The 20,687-nt window shown below is 38.3% G+C and overlaps 1 protein-coding gene and 1 pseudogene across 2 annotated transcripts in view; one reads left to right on the forward strand and one right to left on the reverse strand.

The window, feature by feature from the left end:
• APOOL (apolipoprotein O like) overlaps positions 1-20,687 on the forward strand; it is a 294,516-nt gene that overhangs the window by 15,741 nt on the left and 258,088 nt on the right. The window contains exon 1 of one of the 2 annotated variants that reach the window (XM_053580282.1): positions 5,454-5,501. The exons of the other annotated variant lie outside the window; for it this stretch is intronic. The gene's annotated coding sequence lies outside the window, so the exon portion shown is untranslated. Of the gene's footprint in view, positions 1-5,453; positions 5,502-20,687 lie in introns of those variants that run through there. 2 annotated transcript variants of the gene reach the window in all.
• On the reverse strand, positions 17,528-17,970 carry LOC128577906 (ubiquitin-conjugating enzyme E2 D2-like; annotated as a pseudogene).

Here is a 20,687-nt window from a genome sequence, read left to right on the forward strand (position 1 = left end):
CTTGGGCTGCTTCCATGATGTGGCAATTATGGATTGGGTTCCAATAAACATTTGGGAATTTACCTAACAAAAGATGTGAAAAATCTTTATAAAGAGAACTATGAAACTCTGAGAAAAGAAATAGCTGAAGATGTTAACAAATGGAAAAATTACATCATGCTCATGGCTGGGAAGAATCAATATTGTTAAAATACCCATACTACCCAAAGCAATATAGAAATTTAATGCAATCCCTATTAAACTACCACTGTTGTACTTTAAAGATTTGGAAAAAATGGTAGTTCATTTTATATGGAATCAGAAAAAAATCTCGAACAGCCAAGACATTACTCAGAAATAAAATCAAATCAGAAGGAATCATGCTACCAGACTTCACATTATACTATAAATCTATAGTGATCAAAAAGGCATGGTACTGGGACAAATAGAGAGGTAGAAATATGGAAGAGAATAGAGAACCAAGAGATGAAACCAGCTACTTGTCATCATTTGATCTTTGATAAGCCTATCAAAAACATAAATTGGGGGAAAGATTCCCTATTAACAAATGGTGCTGGGTGAACTGGCTGGCGACCTGTAGAAGACTGAAACTGGACCCATACCTTTCACCATTAACAAAAATTGACTCTTACTAGATTAAAGATTTAAACTTAAAACATGAAACTATAAAAATACTAGAAGAGAGTTCAGGGAAAACACTTGAAGAAATTGGCCTGAGAGAATATTTTATGAGGAGGACCCCCTACCCCCAGGCAATTGAAGCAACACCAAATACACATTACTGGGATCTGATCAAACTAAAAAGCTTTTGCATAGCCAAGAGCACAGTAAGTAAAGCAAACAGACAACCTTCAGAATGGGAGAAGATATTCGCAGGTTATGCTTCTGATAAACGTCTCATAACTAGAATCCTCAAAGAACTCAAACTAATCAATAAGAAAAGAACAAATAACCCCATTTCTATGTAAGCAAGAGAGTTAACAGGAACTTCTCCGACGAAGACGAGCGCATGGCCTATAAACACATGAAAAAATGCTCATCATCTTTAATTAACAAAGAAATGCAAATCAAAACCACTTTGTGATATCATCTAACTCAAGTAAGATTAGCCCACATCACGAAATCCCAAAACTACAGATGTTGGCGTGGATACCGAGAGAAGGGAACACTTCACTGCTAGTGGGAATGAAAACTAATATGACCTTTTTGGACAGAAGTTTGGAGAATATTCAAGGAACTAAAAGTAGACCTAACATTCAATCCTACAATTCCTGTACTAGGTATGTATTCAGATGACTAACAATCACTTTACAACAAAGACATTTGCACATGAATGTTTATTGCAGCTGAGTGACCATTTTAAATAAAAAATAAGATCAAATGTTCTTACCAGGAATAGAATTGCCATCCTAGTATGGCCATTTTGACAGTATCAAAATGTACTGCTTAAATTTCATTGCTTTGCCCAAAATATTTACTATGAGGTGGGTCTGAGTTTTATGTTGAATATATGATTTTGAAGCAAAGTAATAAAGACAATATAGTAAGTAACTGTATATGGCACCATAGCAGGAAAAATCATAACAGGGCAAAATTATTTTATTCTGCAAATCCTGGCTATAATTATTGATGATCTACATACACAATCTCTAGAATATAAATTTGTATTAGCTTCTTGGGAACAGACCATACTATTGAATTTCTTTATCAGAATTTCTTAAATTCCAATGCTTCAACCCTGTACAAATATTCAACATAGTCATAGCATAGCTGTTTATTAAATGAACTATCTTTAGTGACATGGATTTAATTTTTTTTTAGTTTTTTAAAGTCACATGATAATGTAAATATTTTGCATAACTTTGTTGGTGTCATGAAGAACTTAAAATAGAAAGGTTAAAAAGTATTCAGTTAGAGAGTTTTTAGTGAAATCTCAGTGGAAACAAATTTCTTCCTCTCAGTAATCCCTACTGATTACTTTCAAGAAATCAGGCACATGTGTGGCTAAAAACGACTGTATTGGATAGTGAAGATATAGGATCCATCACTGCAGAAAGTTCTATTAGAAGCACTCCCTTTGTATGTATAGGGAAAAAGAAACAAATTTTACATAGAATTCAAAGGTTTTCATATAGTTGATTGTTGTTCTAATACAGATTTTAAGAATCTCAAATAACTGATATTTTTATATCTTTACAAAATTACACACCCTCCATCAGCTCTAAAAAAAGAGTAAGATACTAAAATTAAACTTTACATTTCCAAAAGAGGAAGTCTGATTTATAAACGAAATTTTTTTAAGTCAAGTGAGAAATTAATGCAATTTAAAAACTAGTGTACTTATGTATAAATAATTATTTCTATGTTTGTTATTCTTCTATGCTTCACATAGGAGAAAATTTGACATTTATTGAAAATGTAATGTCAATGACATTGTCAATACCGAAAAACGTTATTTTAAATGTGCATGAAAACAGTAAGAAACTAAGTATATGTTTTCTGTTGAACAGTTATGGTTCTCTCTTTTTTTTTTAATTTAAGGAATAAATTTAGTGGTAGACAATTAAAACTTTAAAAATTATCCTTAGCCTAGTAAGATTTGATAATGCACTTAACTTATAAATTATTTTAAATGTAATAGTAGTAGTAATCTGCTTATTACAATGGTTAACCATCCACGAAGGTTCAAATTTTAATGAAGAAATTGGGCTTTTCCATATACACAAGCATTTTCATAAAATTAAATTTCACCTGTATAACCAGGTAGATCCAAGAAGTTAAAGCTTCCAGGGTGTGATTTCCCATGGTGTTTTTATGCATCTTGTCACAGCATTTATCCTGCACTATCATTTCAAAGATCTCTTTTCAATAAAAAAAAATATTTAAGACATAATAATATTTATTTAATAAGTTGATTGTTTTGTGAGAATGTAAACAATAATTGTAAAATAGGGTTTAAGTGAATAAAAGGGAATTATTAAAAATTCAGTTTCATATTGAATATACTATCTTTTTATTATATTCTCTTTTCTTTGTTTTTTGATATTTTGTTTATTTTTTATTAAGTCTTTTGTACATAGATCATAAATGCATTTATGCCATTTTCAATGTGTTAATTCTTTGTACAAATTGGAGTGCTTGCGTCATACTTACAACATAGCTTTCAACTCATTTACCCAATTATAGCATTAGGAAATTTGTGTTCTACACATGACAGATCCAACTTGTATTTGCAATGTGCTTCATAGGTATGGTCCCCCATTATCTCCTACTATCCCTCCCACCCCTTTCCTTCCCCTTTCCTCCCCTTCCCTCCTTCATCTTAGGCTAAAGTTGTGTTTCATTTTTCATATGCAAGTGTGAATGATTATAAATTGGTTTCACAGTAGTATTGAGTATATTGGATACTATTTTTTTCCCATTCCTGAGATACTTTACAAAGAAGAATGTTTTCCAGCTCCATCCATGTAAGCATAAAGGAGGTAAAATCTCCATTTTTCTTTACTCATGAATAGTATTTCATAGTATACATATGCCACAATTTATTAATCCATTCATGTGTGGATGGGCACTTGGGCTTCTTCCATGACTTGACAATTATGTATTGAGCTGCAATGAACAATCTGGCGCAAATATTTTTATTGCCAAATGATTTTTGGTCCTTTGGATATACACCTAGAAGAGGAATTGCAGGATCAAACGGCAGGTCTACATTTAGATCCCTGAGTGTTCTCCAAACTTCCTTCCAAAAGGAACGTACTAGCTTGCATTCCCACCAGCAGTGCAGAAGTGTTCCCTTTTCTCCACATCCATGCCAACATCTGTTGTTTTGGGATTTTGTGATGTGGGCTACTCTTACTGGAGTTAGATGGTATCTCAGAGTAGTTTTGCTTTACATTTATCTGATGATTAAATATGATGAGCATTTTTTCATGTGTCTGTAGGCCATGTGCCGCACCCCCGGCATCAAGCCGTGGCGGGATGGCTCTGTCCGCGTTGTAAAAACTGTGGTAAGGCGGTGAGTGCTCCCCGGAGCGTTGCCCCCAGTCCCCCTGGCTTGCGACAGCAGCGCATAAGTTGCCTAGCATGCCTTTTAGTGAACGTAGGAAGTCATGAGGTGCGGCATAAAAGCCTAAGAAACTTTTACCCTGAAACCTGTCTGTTCAGTTGAATGACTGATTATTGCCTGATTGTTTTGAGAAACTAAGAATAAACACAGTGACTTACTGATCCACAATTAAACACAGCAAGTATGGCTGTGCCGGACTCAGTGGCTCCAAGAGAGCCTGTACAACAGCACGTCCCCACCATAAATGTCAGTAAATTGAAATAGTACATCGAGAGAATGCAGGCACGACAAACAAGATGTTCCAACATGACACCTCCTGCAGTAAAACTTTACTTAGAAGAACATCTGACTTCACTAATTAGTAAAACTTTACTTAGAAAAATGTCTTACTTCACTAATTTTCAGATGTAACACAAATCAATAGAGTAGTTTAATGTTTAATAAACAATTAACTATGAATCAAAATATAGTTACTAATTAGAGTAAAAATATATAGTAGTAGTCAAGTATTATACATAAAAAAATATGTTCAGCTGTTTTTAAAAGAGATCATAAGAAACTAAGACCAATTAAAGAACTAAAAGAAGTTACAAGCCTTGACATTCCTAGATAAGGAGAAGCAACCAGGTGTTACTAATGAAACCACTTCTTTAGAACAAAAACTTTAAAAATATACAGTACATCAAAAGAATGTAAATACCATAAACAAGATGTTTCCAACCTGATATCCACCCACCCTTTTCCCCTATCTCTAACCTTGTCTTTCCTAACCTCACTTTCAATATGGTTTAGTTTTCATACAATATCCTTTTATTTCTCATGTTTCCTTCACACTCTAATCACTTATATGATTCATAATATACCTCTAATCATAACAACTATATATAATCATGAAAATAAAACTATGAAAGAAAGTAGTGTTGTATGTTAAAAAACACATTTCAACTTTAAATAAAGGAAGCTGAAAAGTAACTGCTGCTTATCAGCTACCTCACAGCTGCCATTTGTTCCCCCTTGCGGACAAAACACTGTGTAAGATAGATGGTTGAATGCTTACATTTGTAAGACAAGATAAGAACTTGTGACCACCTGCAAGTCATAAAAATGTCTTTTGTGATTTGTAATGCTTTGTCAAAAATGTATAAAAGACACTCTTAAAATTCAGTAAAGTTGCAGCTACTTTCATCATCACTTGTGGTGTCTAGTAGTCTGTCAAATCATCCTGCGTCGACCTTCCAATTAACCTGTAACGTTCGCCCTGAAAAACCCTCGGACTGAGACTCATTCGACCGGGTGCCGCGACAGCTGGCGCCCTCGAACAGGGACCTGAAGGACAGGTGATCTTTCTTTTTCTTTCTTTCTCTCTTTTCAGATTGAAGGCGACTCTCACCAGGGAGCTGCAGTCCCGCCGGTAAAGGCTGACCGGTTAAGTGTGAGTAATCAACAGGTACCATGAGGCACGCATTGATCAAAGAGGAACGTATATTCAGTGTCATGTTACAGCATTTGTTAGTTAAAAATGGGTTCAATGTGTCCCTCAAACGGTTGAAGGAGCTTATACATTTTCTTATTAAGCAAGGTGCGGAGGAGCCGTACCAAGACTTTATTTCAAGGCTGGAAGAAGCCATTAACAGAATGCTCCCCCCGTCTGAGGGCACATCACTGTTGCTCAAACAGTTAGAAGCATGCATAGATGCCTCACCAGCTATAGCCCAGGGTATGGCTTATGCTGCAGCAATGCAAGGGCAGAAATTTAGCTCATATGTGAAAAACTCCTTCAATAAAGGAGGCAAGGGGCCAACAGCTCCTACCAACACTTGCTACAATTGTGGCAAGCCAGGACGCATGCAGAAGGACTGTAAACAGTCCCATGCCAATAAGCCGAGGGGGGACCCACCCGGCTTATGCCCTCGCTGTAAGAAGGGCAGACACTGGAAAAATAAATGTAAATCAAGGTTTCATAAGGATGGAACCCCCTTGAATGACAAGGGTGACACTGATCCTGAGGATCAGGACGTACGGAGATCAAAAAACTAGTAAAAGGGGCATTCTCCCAGCCCAGGCCCCAAGGGAGAGCAGGCTGTAGCTTGTAAAACACAGCCCTCATCTACTTTGAATCCTCAAGCCCCTGAATTTACTATTCATGACCTTTCACGGGGCACGCCTGAGAGTGCAGGTTTAAATTTAGCAAGTGAAAAGAATGTCTTATTATCCAAATGGGACGGTGTTACTTTAATCCCCACTGCAGTAAAAGGGCAACTCTTGCCGGGGACAGTTGAAATTATAATTGGTAAAAGTTCAAATTATACTAAAAACTTTGAAGTTATTCCAGGAGTAGTTAACTCAGATTCAGAAAAGACAACGCAGAAGAAGACGCCAGCGGCTGCTGCAAGATCTCACCCGCCGCTTGGAGAAAATGAAAGTACACTCGCCGATAGCAAACAAAACCACCGGCACCGGGCACATTTCCACTGACTCCAAGACGGCTGAAAAGACCCAGCGGGGAAGGAAGCTGAGGGCCCCCCTGCCCTTCGTGGGGCGGGCCTGCCTCCCAAGTGTTACAGCCCCCAAACAGCAGCACTGACGAAATCCCAAGGGTGAGGTTTAGAACCTTTATTATTGACTCTTTGCCACTAGTAATTTATATAAATAAGAAAAATATTTTTACAAACTGAATCTTTGTCAACGGATAAAATTCTTGTCTTTTAAACCTTGTAATTATCAGTTTGGCTGAGTAAATAAGTAACTTCATGGTAAACTGGAATCCTGTTTGATGGAAAGTGAGTTTTTGAGAGTAAGAGAAATTAAGCAGAAAGGAGAATGACATTGTGTAAAGAAAGAATCTTGTGTGATAAATTTTGTCCTGAAACAGAATAGTTATGTAAGAAAGTAAAAGGCAGAACAAAAGTTCAAGAAAGTTTAGAATGTTTGTAGATGGTCTGTGCAAGTTAAATGAAACTCATAAAAGAAAATTTGTGAAAGAATTTACATGTGATCCAGTTAACTATGTATTTCCTTTAAAATCTTTTAACTTGTGAAAATAACCAATTGTATTGCTTCTTCTGATATATTTCATGTAAATAATAGATTGCTGAATGTTATGTTAATTGTAAAAAAAACCTTCTTATGTAATGTTACCTGTTGATTTACAAAATGTTCCCTGGTATGATAATTCTGCCTTACAAGTTTTACATACTGTTAATCAATTAATCCGACCTAAAAGATTTGTAGCAGCATTAATTTTAGGAATATTAACTTTAATTTCTTTAGTGACTACATTTGCAGTGGCTACTACCGCCCTAGTTCAGGAAATCCATACAGCTCACTTTGTTAACTCTTTAAGTAACAACATTACTCTAACTTTAATGACTCAGGCTAGTATAGATAATAAACTTGAAGCTAAACTCAACATCCTGGAAGAAATAGTATTAGCTTTAGGTCAAGATATTAAGTTCATACAACACAAACTACAGACTAAGTGTCACTCTGCCTTTCAAGCTATCTGTGTTACACCTTTACCTTACAATCTTTCTACTCCTTGGGACAAAACAAAGGCACATTTACAAGGTGTGTGGAAGGATAATGACATTACACATGACTTACATACCCTTCAAAAGGATATCACTGCCATCAGTGAAGCCCATCTACCTGATACGTCTCTCGATGCACTGGCTCAGTCACTCTCTGACAATCTTAAATCTTTAAGTCCTTAACCTGGATTCAGTACATTGTGTTTATTGTCATTATTGGATGCCTGATATTCTGTGTTGTCTTACTGTTACCATGTCTCCTTCGTTGTGTCTTTTCCTCCTTAAAGGCTGTTCGCCAAGACCTCTTTGAACTACGTTTCATTAACAAAAAGGGGGGAAATGCCGCACCCCCGGCATCAAGCCGTGGCGGGATGGCTCTGTCCGCGTTGTAAAAACTGTGGTAAGGCGGTGAGTGCTCCCCGGAGCGTTGCCCCCAGTCCCCCTGGCTTGCGACAGCAGCGCATAAGTTGCCTAGCATGCCTTTTAGTGAACGTAGGAAGTCATGAGGTGCGGCATAAAAGCCTAAGAAACTTTTACCCTGAAACCTGTCTGTTCAGTTGAATGACTGATTATTGCCTGATTGTTTTGAGAAACTAAGAATAAACACAGTGACTTACTGATCCACAATTAAACACAGCAAGTATGGCTGTGCCGGACTCAGTGGCTCCAAGAGAGCCTGTACAACAGCACGTCCCCACCATAAATGTCAGTAAATTGAAATAGTACATCGAGAGAATGCAGGCACGACAAACAAGATGTTCCAACATGACACCTCCTGCAGTAAAACTTTACTTAGAAGAACATCTGACTTCACTAATTAGTAAAACTTTACTTAGAAAAATGTCTTACTTCACTAATTTTCAGATGTAACACAAATCAATAGAGTAGTTTAATGTTTAATAAACAATTAACTATGAATCAAAATATAGTTACTAATTAGAGTAAAAATATATAGTAGTAGTCAAGTATTATACATAAAAAAATATGTTCAGCTGTTTTTAAAAGAGATCATAAGAAACTAAGACCAATTAAAGAACTAAAAGAAGTTACAAGCCTTGACATTCCTAGATAAGGAGAAGCAACCAGGTGTTACTAATGAAACCACTTCTTTAGAACAAAAACTTTAAAAATATACAGTACATCAAAAGAATGTAAATACCATAAACAAGATGTTTCCAACCTGATATCCACCCACCCTTTTCCCCTATCTCTAACCTTGTCTTTCCTAACCTCACTTTCAATATGGTTTAGTTTTCATACAATATCCTTTTATTTCTCATGTTTCCTTCACACTCTAATCACTTATATGATTCATAATATACCTCTAATCATAACAACTATATATAATCATGAAAATAAAACTATGAAAGAAAGTAGTGTTGTATGTTAAAAAACACATTTCAACTTTAAATAAAGGAAGCTGAAAAGTAACTGCTGCTTATCAGCTACCTCACAGCTGCCATTTGTTCCCCCTTGCGGACAAAACACTGTGTAAGATAGATGGTTGAATGCTTACATTTGTAAGACAAGATAAGAACTTGTGACCACCTGCAAGTCATAAAAATGTCTTTTGTGATTTGTAATGCTTTGTCAAAAATGTATAAAAGACACTCTTAAAATTCAGTAAAGTTGCAGCTACTTTCATCATCACTTGTGGTGTCTAGTAGTCTGTCAAATCATCCTGCGTCGACCTTCCAATTAACCTGTAACGTTCGCCCTGAAAAGCCCTCGGACTGAGACTCATTCGACTGGCGGTCCGCGGCAGCCATGCACCTGTCTTCTTCAGAGAAGCTTCTGTTCATGTCTCTTGCCCACATGAAATGAGATCACTTGTTTTTTGCTTAGTAATAAGTTTGAGTTCTCTGTGGATTCTGCTTATTAGACCTTTGTCGGTAGTAATATTTGCAAAAATCCTCTCCCATTCTGAGGGCTATTTGCTTTACTTAGTGTGTTTTTGGCAGTGCAGAAGTTTTCAATTTGATCAGATCTCAATAATGTATTTTTGATGTTGCTTCAATTGCCTGGGGTGTCTTCCTCATGAAGTATTCTTCCAGGCCAATTTTTTCAAGCGTTTCCCCTTCACTGTCTCTAAGAATATTTATAGTTTCGTATCTTAAGTCCTTTCACCAGTAAGAGTTAATTTTTGTTAGAGGAGAAAGGCCTGAGTCCAGTTTCAGTATTCTACAAGTTGCCAGCCAATTCATCCAGCACCATTTATTGAATAAGGAACCTTTCTCCAATTTGTATTTTTAATAGGCTTATCAAAAATTAAATGATGATAAGTGTTTGTATTCACCTCTTGGTCTTCAATTCTGTTCCATACATCTACCTCTCTATTTTTGTGCCAGTGCCATGCTGTTTTGATCACTATAGATTTATAGTATAGTCTGAAGTCTGGAGGCGTGATTACTCCCAATTTGTTTTATTTCTGAGTAATGTATTGGCTATTCAAGGTTTTTTTCTGTTACCATATAAAACGAAGTACTAATTTTTCCAGGTCTTTAAAATATGACATAGGTGCTTTAATAGAGATCACATTAAATCTATGGATTGCATTAGGTAGTATAGACATTTTAACAATGTCGATTCTTCCCTGCCATGAGCATGGTATATTTTTCCATTTGTTAACATCTTCTGCAATTTCTTTTCTCAGAATTTCATAGTTCTCTTTATAGAGATGTTTGACGCCCTTAGTTAGATACACTCCCAGATATTTCATCTTCTTTAGCACTATTGTAAAGGGAATAGAGTCCTTGATTGTTTTTTTCCCTTGACCATTCTTGGTGTATATAAAGGCTACAGATTTATGAGTGTTAATTTTGTATCCTGAGACATTACTATATACCTTGATCACTTGTAGGAGTTTTGTAGTTGATTCCCTGGGATTTTCCAGATATATAATCATATTTTCTGCGAAGAGTGACAATTTGATCTCCTCTGGTCCTATTTGGATCCCCTTGAGTGCCTTCTCTTGCCTGAATTCTGTGGGTAAGACTTCTATTACAAATTTAAAAAGCAGTGGAGACAGTGGGCATCCTTGCCTGGTTCCTGATACGAATGGAAATGATTACAATTTCACTCCGTTCACTATGATATTGGCTGGGGGTTTATTGTAGATGGACTCTATCAGTTTAAGAAATGTTCTTTCTATACCTATTTTCTTAAGCGCTCTGATCAAGAAAGGATGCTGGATATTGTCAAAAGCTTTTTCTGCATCAATTGAGAGAATCATATGGTCTTTGTTTTTTAATATATTTATGGATTTATGTATATTGAATCACCTTTGGGACCCTTGGATGCAACCCACCTGGTCGTGGTGTATAATTTGTTTGATGTGTTGTTGGATTCTGTTTGCTAGGATCTTATTGAATATTTTTGCATCAATATTCATTATAGATATTGGTCTATAATTTTCTTTTCTTGATGGGTCTTTTCCTGATTTGGGTTTCAGGGTGATAATTGCTTCATAGAATGTGTTGGGAAGCATTCATTATTTTTCTATGTTTTGGGAAAGATTAAGTAATATACGTACTAGTTCATCTTTAAAGGTTTGATAGAATTCTGATGTGAAGCCATCTGGTCCTGGGCTTTTCTTTTTGGGGAGATTTCCTATAGTTGATGCTATTTAAGAGCTTGTTTTAGGCTTGTTAACATTTCAACTTCTTTCTGACTAAGTCTTGGAGGATGGCATGTTTCCAAGTATTGATCTATTTCCTTCAGATTTTCATACTTCTGAGAGTATTTTTATGTAGTATTCATTAAGGATTTTTTGAATTTCTGAAGAGTCCGTTGTTATTTGACCTTCATCATTTCTGATTGATGAAATTAGGGATTTTACTCTACTACTTCTGGTTAGGTTAGCCAAAGGTTTATCTATTTTATTGACCTTTTCAAAAAACCAACTCTTTGATAGGTTGATCTTTTGTATGATTCATTTGTTTTCAATTTCCCTTAGCTCTGCTCTAATTTTAGTTATTTCTTTTTTTCTGCTGGGTTTAGGGTTGGAAAGTTCTTACTTTTCCAGTTGCTTGAGATGTCCCATTAAGTTATTGACTTCCTCTCTTTCCATTCTCTTGAAGAAGGCTTGCAAAGCTATAAATTTTCCTCTTAGAAATGCCTTTGCAGTATACCAGAGGTTCTGATAGTTCATTTCTTCATTGTTGTTTTGTTCCAAAAATTGGGTAATTTCCTTCTTAATCTCGTCTATGACTCAGCTATCATTCAACATGAGGTTATTTAGTTTCCATGTTTTTGTATGTGTGTGGAGATTCCTGTTGTTACTGAGTTCAACTACCCTGTTTCCCCAAAATAAGACAGTGTCTTATTTTAAGTTGTGCTCCCAAAGATGTGCTAGGTCTTATTTTCAGGGGACGTCTTATCTTTTCTGTAAGTAGTCTTATTTTCGGTGGATGTCTTATTTTTGGGGAAACAGGGTATTATTCCATGATGGTCCAAGAAAATACAAGGAATGATTTCTATTCTTTTAAATTTGCTGAGGTTAGACTTGTGACCTAAGATTTGATTGATTTTGGAGGATGGTCCATGGGCTGATGAAAAGAATGTGTATTCAGTTTTATTAGGATGAAATGTTCTGTAGATGTCTATTAGATGTAAATGTTGAATGGTTAACTTTAATTCTAAAATTTCTTTTCTTAGCTTCTTTTTTGAGGATCTATACAACACTGCCAGAGGAGTGTTAAAGTCTCCAAAAATTATGGTGCTGGGGAAATCAAGTTGCTCATGTCAGTTAGAGTTTCTCTTATAAATTGAGGTGAGTTCTGTTTGGGTGCATAAATGTTGGTAATTGAAATCTCATCATGTTGAGTGTTGCCCTTAAAAATAAAAAGTGACCACCATTATCTTTTCTTACTTTGATTAGTTTAAAGGCTATTGTTTGTGGAAGTGCTGGTGCTGCGGAGAGACAGCTGTGCAGCCTCAGGGGCAAGCTCACTCCTATAATGTTAAGGAAGGAAGGCAAGAAACATGTGACTACACATCTTATTATGGCATGCAGCAAAGTTCTTTATTCAGAGGTCTGATTTTATACCCTTCTAGTCACGTACACACTTAATGTATCATCTTTTATTTTCACCATTACCTCATTTTACCTATCTAAAATTTAACTTGTAAGGAAATATCATGTTACCACAACAGCACAATCACTTCTGCAGGTAACATTCTTTTCTAGACATTGACTAATCTCTTGAGCTAATATCTAAATAAAGATCACAAAGATGAAAACAGCCACAGGGGAACAAAGCTAATGGAAAAGTGCCTTCAAGCATTCACTCAGTTTACCCAGCATGAAGTAGTGACTGTGTTTCTCCACAAGGCAGAACACCTATAGACCTTTGACAATATGTCTTTAACATACATCAACCCTCTGGCCCATATCTCTGAGGAGGGGCGGCATGCCCTTTGGCCCCAGGATTAATGGAGCACAACTTCAGTGACTCAGCTTGTGGAATTTTAACCCCAAGCAAGTCAGCTCTGTGTGTTCTTCTCAGAAGGGCTGAGGTTTCTTAAGCCTCTGTGTTAGCAGCAAGACGTTTTTAACTCACACTAAGTTCACTTTGTGTGCTTGATGTAGGATATGTTTATTTCCAAATATTATACTACACCTATTGTATCTGTGAATGAAATTGCAACACCTGCTTATTTCTGATTTCCATTTGCTCAAATTATAGCTGACCATCGCTTCACCATGAGTCTATGTTTATCTTTTAAGGTAAGGTGATATTCTTGAATGCAGCAGACATCTGGCCTGAGTTTTTGTATCCAGTTAGCCAACCTGTGTCTCTTTAGAGGGCAATTTAAGCCATTTGCATTAATTGAGAGTAATGATAAGATAGATAGAGTTTTGGGTGTGGAGTTTTTCTAAAATCCAGTGGACATTTTTAATCCTTTCACCACAATGGAAGTTGGAATTTGATCAAACATTTCTGAGTGAGTTTACTTTGGTGGTGGAGGATTGTGATGTTCATTATGGAGGATAGGTCTGAGAATATCCTGAAGAGCTGGTTTAGTTATGGCAAATTTCTTCAACATGTGAATGTCATTAAAGTATTTAATTTTTCCATCATAGAGTATACTCAGTTTAGCTGGATACAGGATCCTGGGTTGAAAGCTGTATTGTTTAAGGAGAATAAAGGTCTATGACCACCCTCTTTTGGCTTGAAAGGTTTCAGCAGAGATATCTGCAGTCATTTCAATTTTCTTCCCCTTGTACATTATGGTTGTCTTAAGCATGGCTGCTTTCAGTATTTTCTCCTTCATATTAACTTTATCGAAGTTACTTATAAAGTGTCTATGAGAATTTTTATTTGGGTTGAGTCATTCAGGTGTTCTAAAACTGGTATCTGAATTTCAGAATCTCTTGGCATGTCTGGAAAGTTCTCTTTAACTATTTCATGAAGCAAAGCATCTGTATGCTCATCACGTTCAGGTATTCCTCTAAGGCGAATATTAGAGCTCTTCAAATTATCCCAGAGCTCTCTGAGAGAATGGCCCATTTTTGTTCTACACTTTTTTTCCTCTTTGAGCATTTGGGAGAGTTCAAAAGCCTTGTCTTCAGTATCAGAGATTCTATCTTTTGCCTGCTCCATTCTGTTACTGAGGGATTCTACTGTATTTTTTAGATCTTTGACAGATGCAAAATCTTGCTTCAATGTGTCAAAATCTTTGTTCATTTTGTTATTAAATTCGTTGTATTCTTGAGACATCTTTTGAATCTCTGCTTTGAATTCTAATTCCATCATTTCCTCCATTCTGTTGATCTTATTTGCTATCCAAACTCTGAACTCGATTTCTGACATTTCAGCCATTTGTTTGTTGATCTCATGCTGTGTCTGCTTTATTGTTTCTTGGGGGAGTTGATCTACTCTGAGTATTCATGTTGCCAGAGTTTTTCCAATGATTCCACCTCATGATTGTTTTTTACTGTAGGCTAGGTGGTCAGGTAAGGTGAAATTGGATTGGAGTTTCCTGGAGTTGTGTTTAACCAGCCCTTTGTTAAGGATCTGGGACTGATGACTGCAGCTTTTTCCCCTTTACCTTTGCAAAGGACCTGTACAGTATTACAGTCTGAGGCAGAGGGAACCTGCTTGGTATGGTGGGGTTAGGTGGCTCTGTCTTGTATTCAGCTGGTTCTTGTCCCATCCTGGTGGATCAGTGACTCTGGTGAAGTCTTAGCTGTGGAGAAATACAAGCAATTAAGACAGCCCAACCTCTATGGGCAACAGCTGGAAGGGGAAAATCAACCTTTCCTGTTACTGCACAACCGGGGTACCACCGGAGAGGGTCCTTGGGTGATTGGCCCAGGTTAGGGGTTCTGAACCAATTGACCCAGTCAGTACAAATTCTCAAGTGGGAGAGTTTGAAAGGTCTCTAGCAGCTAGGTGGCAGAAGTGTGCTGGCTGCTCAGATTTGGCTCACTGCGGTTCTCCGTGGAGTCAGAAAGGCCCACCCAGTAGCACATTTGGACCAGAGGGCTGAGTCTCTTTCTCCACTTTGCTCCTTTTTCACGCCCAGTCACTGGTGACACCACAGGGCTGCAGTCCTGCTCCCTCCAATAAGCAGAAATGCAGGGCCTTAGCACCTGTCAGAGTCAAAGGAAGGTCAGTGCCCCCATGGCCCAGTCACTGCACTCTGCTACCAGCAAGCTGGGGGACCTGAGATCTGTCTGCCTCGGGTGTTCAATAGCCACTGGTGAGTGTTCCACTTGGGCTCAGTCTAATCCTGGGGGTACCAGGACAGTAAATGCTTTCCTCCCTCAGCCACTGTGCCTTTGCCCCTGCCACTCTGCAGCACCGGTATCCCTATGGAGTGAGTTCTGGTTTCCTCTGGCAGTGCACAGTGTTGGGGAGGTGTCTCTCCAAGATTAGACCCCTGCGGGATCACTCTATTGCTGCTGGATCTTTTGGGGGAAGTGACCCTGCACAGCTCCTCTGCCACTGCCAAACCCAGGGAATTCTGGCTGTAGGAGCAGCTCCAGGAGTGTGGTGCATACAGATCTAGCAGCAGAGCAGTATGCTGCATGCAACTCTGGCAGTGTGTCTCACGCCCAGTGACTTCAGCAAGGAGAGCACCACTCTGCTTGCAGCTTGCGGCTCCTTGGGTGGGGGCTTGGCTTGGAGGCAGGGAGGGTGTCAGGAGCAGGGCGCAGGGCCTTCCACTCCAGCAGACTCTGGTTGGGTGGGGCAATGTGTGGAAGCAGGCAGGGTGCCTGGGGCCGGTCTTGGGGACATGCAGCACAGCACCACAGAGACAGGGAGGGCGGGGTGCAAGGCTCCAGCTGATTCTGGTCAGGCATGGGGCAGGGTGCTTGGTCTTGCAGACTGGGAGACAGATGCTGCTCATGAGTCTCCTCCCTCAGTCTCAGCAGGGGTAAGTGTTCTGGTTTATCAGGTGAGGGGGGAATGGTGGACTGGAAGTTCAGAAAGGCAGGTAAAATGTTAGTTCATTTTTTTTCTGCCTAGTAAGAGTGTTCAGAGTCACCGCAGGATCCCTCTGGAGGAAGTAGTCCCCACTTCCTACAGCTCTTACCCATGGGGTGAGACAAGAGGTCCTCAGTTCACTACTTGCCTGCAGAAAACCTACAGAAGCAAACGAAGAGAGACAGGAAAAAGAAAAAAAAAATCACAGCTTTCTTGGGGGAGGGGTTGGACACTTTTCCATTCGGATGAGTTTTGTATCTGAAGATTACTTTCTTGGAGTGGCAGCTTGCCCCAGCAAAAGTGGCCTGCAGCTATCTCACTTCTCTCTTGGCTCTGCTCCCAGTCCTCAGCTTAATTGGGTTCTTTCTGGACATTATCCTTCCCTCTGGAGAGGAGCTTCTGTTGGAGGCTGCTTCCCAGTCAGCCATCTTGCCCCCCCAACCGAATATACTATCTTTAAAGAAAAAATCTTTATTGAGATATGTTTGTATAGTAAATAGCCTTGGAAGATAGAGGTTGGTCCAGGCAGAAAGCAGATTTGTTTGCTGACCAGATTTCTGTATTGACTGTCTTTCTCTGGGACAAAGGATTGGGGAGTTTATAAGGTTAGTTTTGCTCAGATGTGACCCAAACCCACTGGGTATGAAATCCCCACCTGGTCTTCTCCACATGTCCCCCTTAAGACTTGAGGGACAAGGAAAACTGATGTCATGGAGCTCATTCTGCCTGCTGGGCTATGACTAATAAAGACCTTTTTCTCTAACCCAAGAGTCCCTGTCATTTTGCCAGTCTCCACCAAAGTGTGATAGTCTGACTTCTAGGCATGAAAACTGTATAAAATCTCAGCTCTTACATGATTCTGTAGAAATCATAAGAGAAATTACAGGTAGTAGGTATGGCCAGAGAAGCCACATACAACTTATTCCAGAAACTGGGAGCGAAGCCAAAAAGGCAAAATGGTAGTGCCTGAAGAATTTAAAGGTGTAAAAAGCTAGGAACAAAGCACATTATATTTTGTAACAATTCTTAATCCACTTAATTTTCAGCCAGTTAAACTTGGACCTCAAAGTAGAGAATATGGGTTATGATTATCCTTGCTCAAAATCAAAACATCTGAAGATGAAGGTGCTTCAGATATGTAATCTTCACCCATATTTCCCTGTTAATCAGTTTAAACATTTTCCTGTAGTTGGTGGAACTGCTTTCCCTTGTTCTTGCTGTTAGCCCATCCTAAATCAATAAAGAAATATTTTAATTAAAACTGGTCTTTGTCTCACACTCCTCCTCCCCAGCCCACTATCCACTGACCCTACCCTCACCAAGCCCACACACCCTTCCTTTCCTCCTCCATTCCCACTGCCCCCACACCCTGCTATGAAAGATGTACAATTAGAAGGATGGGGGAGACGTAGCTTAACAGAAAGTACTCTAAAGACAAACAATTAATTGAACTGCTATTTTATCATTACGATGGTGGTATTTTTTATTTTAAGTCACATGGCACATTTCTGAGTCCATTTTCTGGCTATTCAGTAGTACTTTCTCCTATCCTTTCTGTAGATCTTTGCAATCTCGGGAACCAAAGGATCGTCTGGGCTGGGGTCACACAAGAGGGAACAGATGGATAACAACACTTTGGAAACTGTCAATGCTGGCGACCACCCAGATCTAAGGAAGTCCAGACAGATGCTTCTTTTCTGTTAATGTTTGGATGGTAAATTCGGATGGTGAATGTCATCTTGGGTGGTTTAAAGGGGTGACTGGATGGAAACTGGATGGTTAAGAAGAAGACCCCTCCTTGGTAGGGGCTGTCTTTGGGCCCCATTATGGTCGCCTGGCAGTGGAGCATATTGTCCCCCACTGACCCTGCTGAACATTGGGGCAGGAGATCTAGTGCCAGGTCGAAAAGTTCCTTGTGGATGCGCTTTAAAGCCATGGTCTGCAATAAGTGGCGGTCAATCTTGGGCTCAGGGCTTGGGGCCTGGTGGAGGTGGAGCCGGTGGAGACTCCAGGATGGGAGGACCAGCCAGCATCTGGGTCTGGCAAAGGCAGCTCTGAGGTCGAGAGGGCTGTAGGGGAAGGTGGACTGGGGTGGAGAGACGGACCAAAGAAAAGGGATGTCTGGTGCTCCACTACACCTGATGGGATAAGCCGCTGTGGGTGCTTCCATCACAACGCTGTCCAGAGCCAGAAACTACTGCCTGCAGTCTGTTCTGCCCAGGGTCTGTGCTTCCCAGAGACACAGCCGCCGGGAGATGCCACTGCTCTTGCTCTGGACAGGCTGTTCCAGACACATGGCCCTGCTGCTCACACTGGGGCGCCAGGGACCAGCGGGCATCTTGCTCTGTGAGCTCATTGTGTCTGTGTTGACAAGATGTTGCAGCGCAGCCAAGGGCAAGGCAAGTCCCAGGATGGTTGACGCGGAGGAGAAAGGCAGAGAAGGAGGGGTTGGAGCTGCCGGGTCTTAGCTGGATCTGGTACTGTAGAACTCACTAAGCACTGCTGAAATCCCAATAAAGGTTAGGTCAATGAATTTCCCTCTACCCTTCATCCAGGGTCATATTACCTTAACATTTCACTCCATTGGCTTTATTCTAATCTCTATTTTTGTAATATTTTGATAACTTTATTTTTGTGAATAAAAAAATTCAATATGGAAATCACTTTAATTTATGAAGACCGCGTGACAGGACAAGAAAGGAAGGATAGAAGGAAGGAAAATAAACTAATTATATATAAACACTTCAGTTATTGTTCTTTATAAAAGCTATCATTTTGGAGAAATGATGGTTCCAATAGCAAGTGTAACTGCAGAACAGAATGTCTTTCGTTCTTGAAGATTTTCAATACAGAAAATGATTGACCTTACACCCTCCTATTTACATGTATGGGAAAGTAAAGCCAAATAAACATCATCAAAATAGATTTGTCTGTTAGCCATATCATTTTTTTCCATAAATTAATAAAAAGTTTTTAAATTTTGGAAATAAGGTATATTAAACATGGTAGGTCACAGTTTTCATTTATAATATGCTTGATATTCTTCAGTTATGAAAATATCCTGCTGCAAAATTAGTTAGGTAATATAACCATCCAATTAATTTGAGAAGGCAAATAAAAGTTATTTGCCAAAATACTTTACAAGGAGAATGTAGATGTAGAAGAATGGATCTTCTAATTGATAAAATGTCTAACTTATTGAAAGTAACTTTCTCAAATCTGTTGTTTTATATAGTACTAAAGAAGAACATGGTTTGTGTGCTTCTGAACAAATGAACTACACTTGTTACTATGGTAAAATACCAAATGTTAAAATTATCATTTAAAATAATATTTAAGAAAATTCAAAAAGAGATAGGGCCATTCTTTATATAGGAAGCATATACAACATTGCAAAATTTGGGGCTAAGTTTCCAAAGTTCTTTTTTCCCGTTGTTATGAGACGTGAAAATTATTTTGCAAGACTAGATACCATTAACAACAACCTTTCTGATTAGGTTTGACATCAGGACCATGTAAAAATATATAAGTTATCCATAGGTAAAAAAGATGACCATGATCTTTTCTGTGAGGAAATATGATGGAATATATATTTATATCCATTTGCACTTCATCCCAAGTGTGTGGTTGTCTTAATTTAAGATGTAATTATTTATTATCAGACAACAAAAACACATTTTTATGAATGTCTGTGATGCCAGCCTTGTTACTCTCAAATCCATTTTTGAAACTGCCATGTAGAATAATCTCCCCAATGCATACATCAATTCCTAGCATAGTTCTTTCTTAAAGATACCATCACCTGAGGGGTAAATTCTCTAAATTTTCGGGGCTGTCCTTTTAAGTCATCTCCAGGGAGAATTAAACTTTGTTCTGTTCTGCTATACAGAATCTTTTCTGTGTCTCAACAGCATCTATAATATTGCATTGTCATTGTCTGTTTAAATATTCATATTCTTAGCCCGACTCATAGTTCTTTGATGATGGTATCTTTTTTGTCTCTTAATGACTAATCTGTACTAAATACTTAGTATTTTCTGGATAAGTGCATGCATTCATTAAAATATGAATGACGGAATTTATATACAGTGTTTTATATACAAAAGTTATAATTCTCATCTTTCCACCTAACCTAAACTTTAGGTCAGAAACATTATAGGATATAAGATACTACACTACAAAAAACCAAAAAGCAATATAGCAAAAATACATTGTGTTATTCTTCATTTGACAAGCCCTCAATGACAGTTCAAAGCAACTTTAAGTTTTATCTGAAATAATGTAGTATTTCTTTTAGAGTTTAGTAATAATGGAATATTATTTATTCTGATACAGTTATTGTTATTAACCTTACATTATACCTAATGAATTGTCAAAAATCTTAGGAATAGGCAGTGCCTGTGGCTCAAAGGAGTAAGCGCCGGCCCCATATGCAGGAGGTGGCAGGTTCAAACCCAGATCTAGCAAAAAAAAAAAAAAAATCTTAGTAATAAAAATGACGCAAGCATCTTTCACATTTCATTACACAAAGAAACAGCTTTATTTGATTGCCCAAGGAAAGGCTGTTAAGGTAAATCTGGCTCCATACTGTGTACTTCACAGTTCACACAAATAAAATCATTCATAATTTTAGTGTTTAACTCAAAAATGGGT

Source organism: Nycticebus coucang, chromosome X, assembly GCF_027406575.1.
Source record: "Nycticebus coucang isolate mNycCou1 chromosome X, mNycCou1.pri, whole genome shotgun sequence".
Classification (NCBI taxonomy): Eukaryota; Metazoa; Chordata; class Mammalia; order Primates; family Lorisidae; genus Nycticebus; species Nycticebus coucang.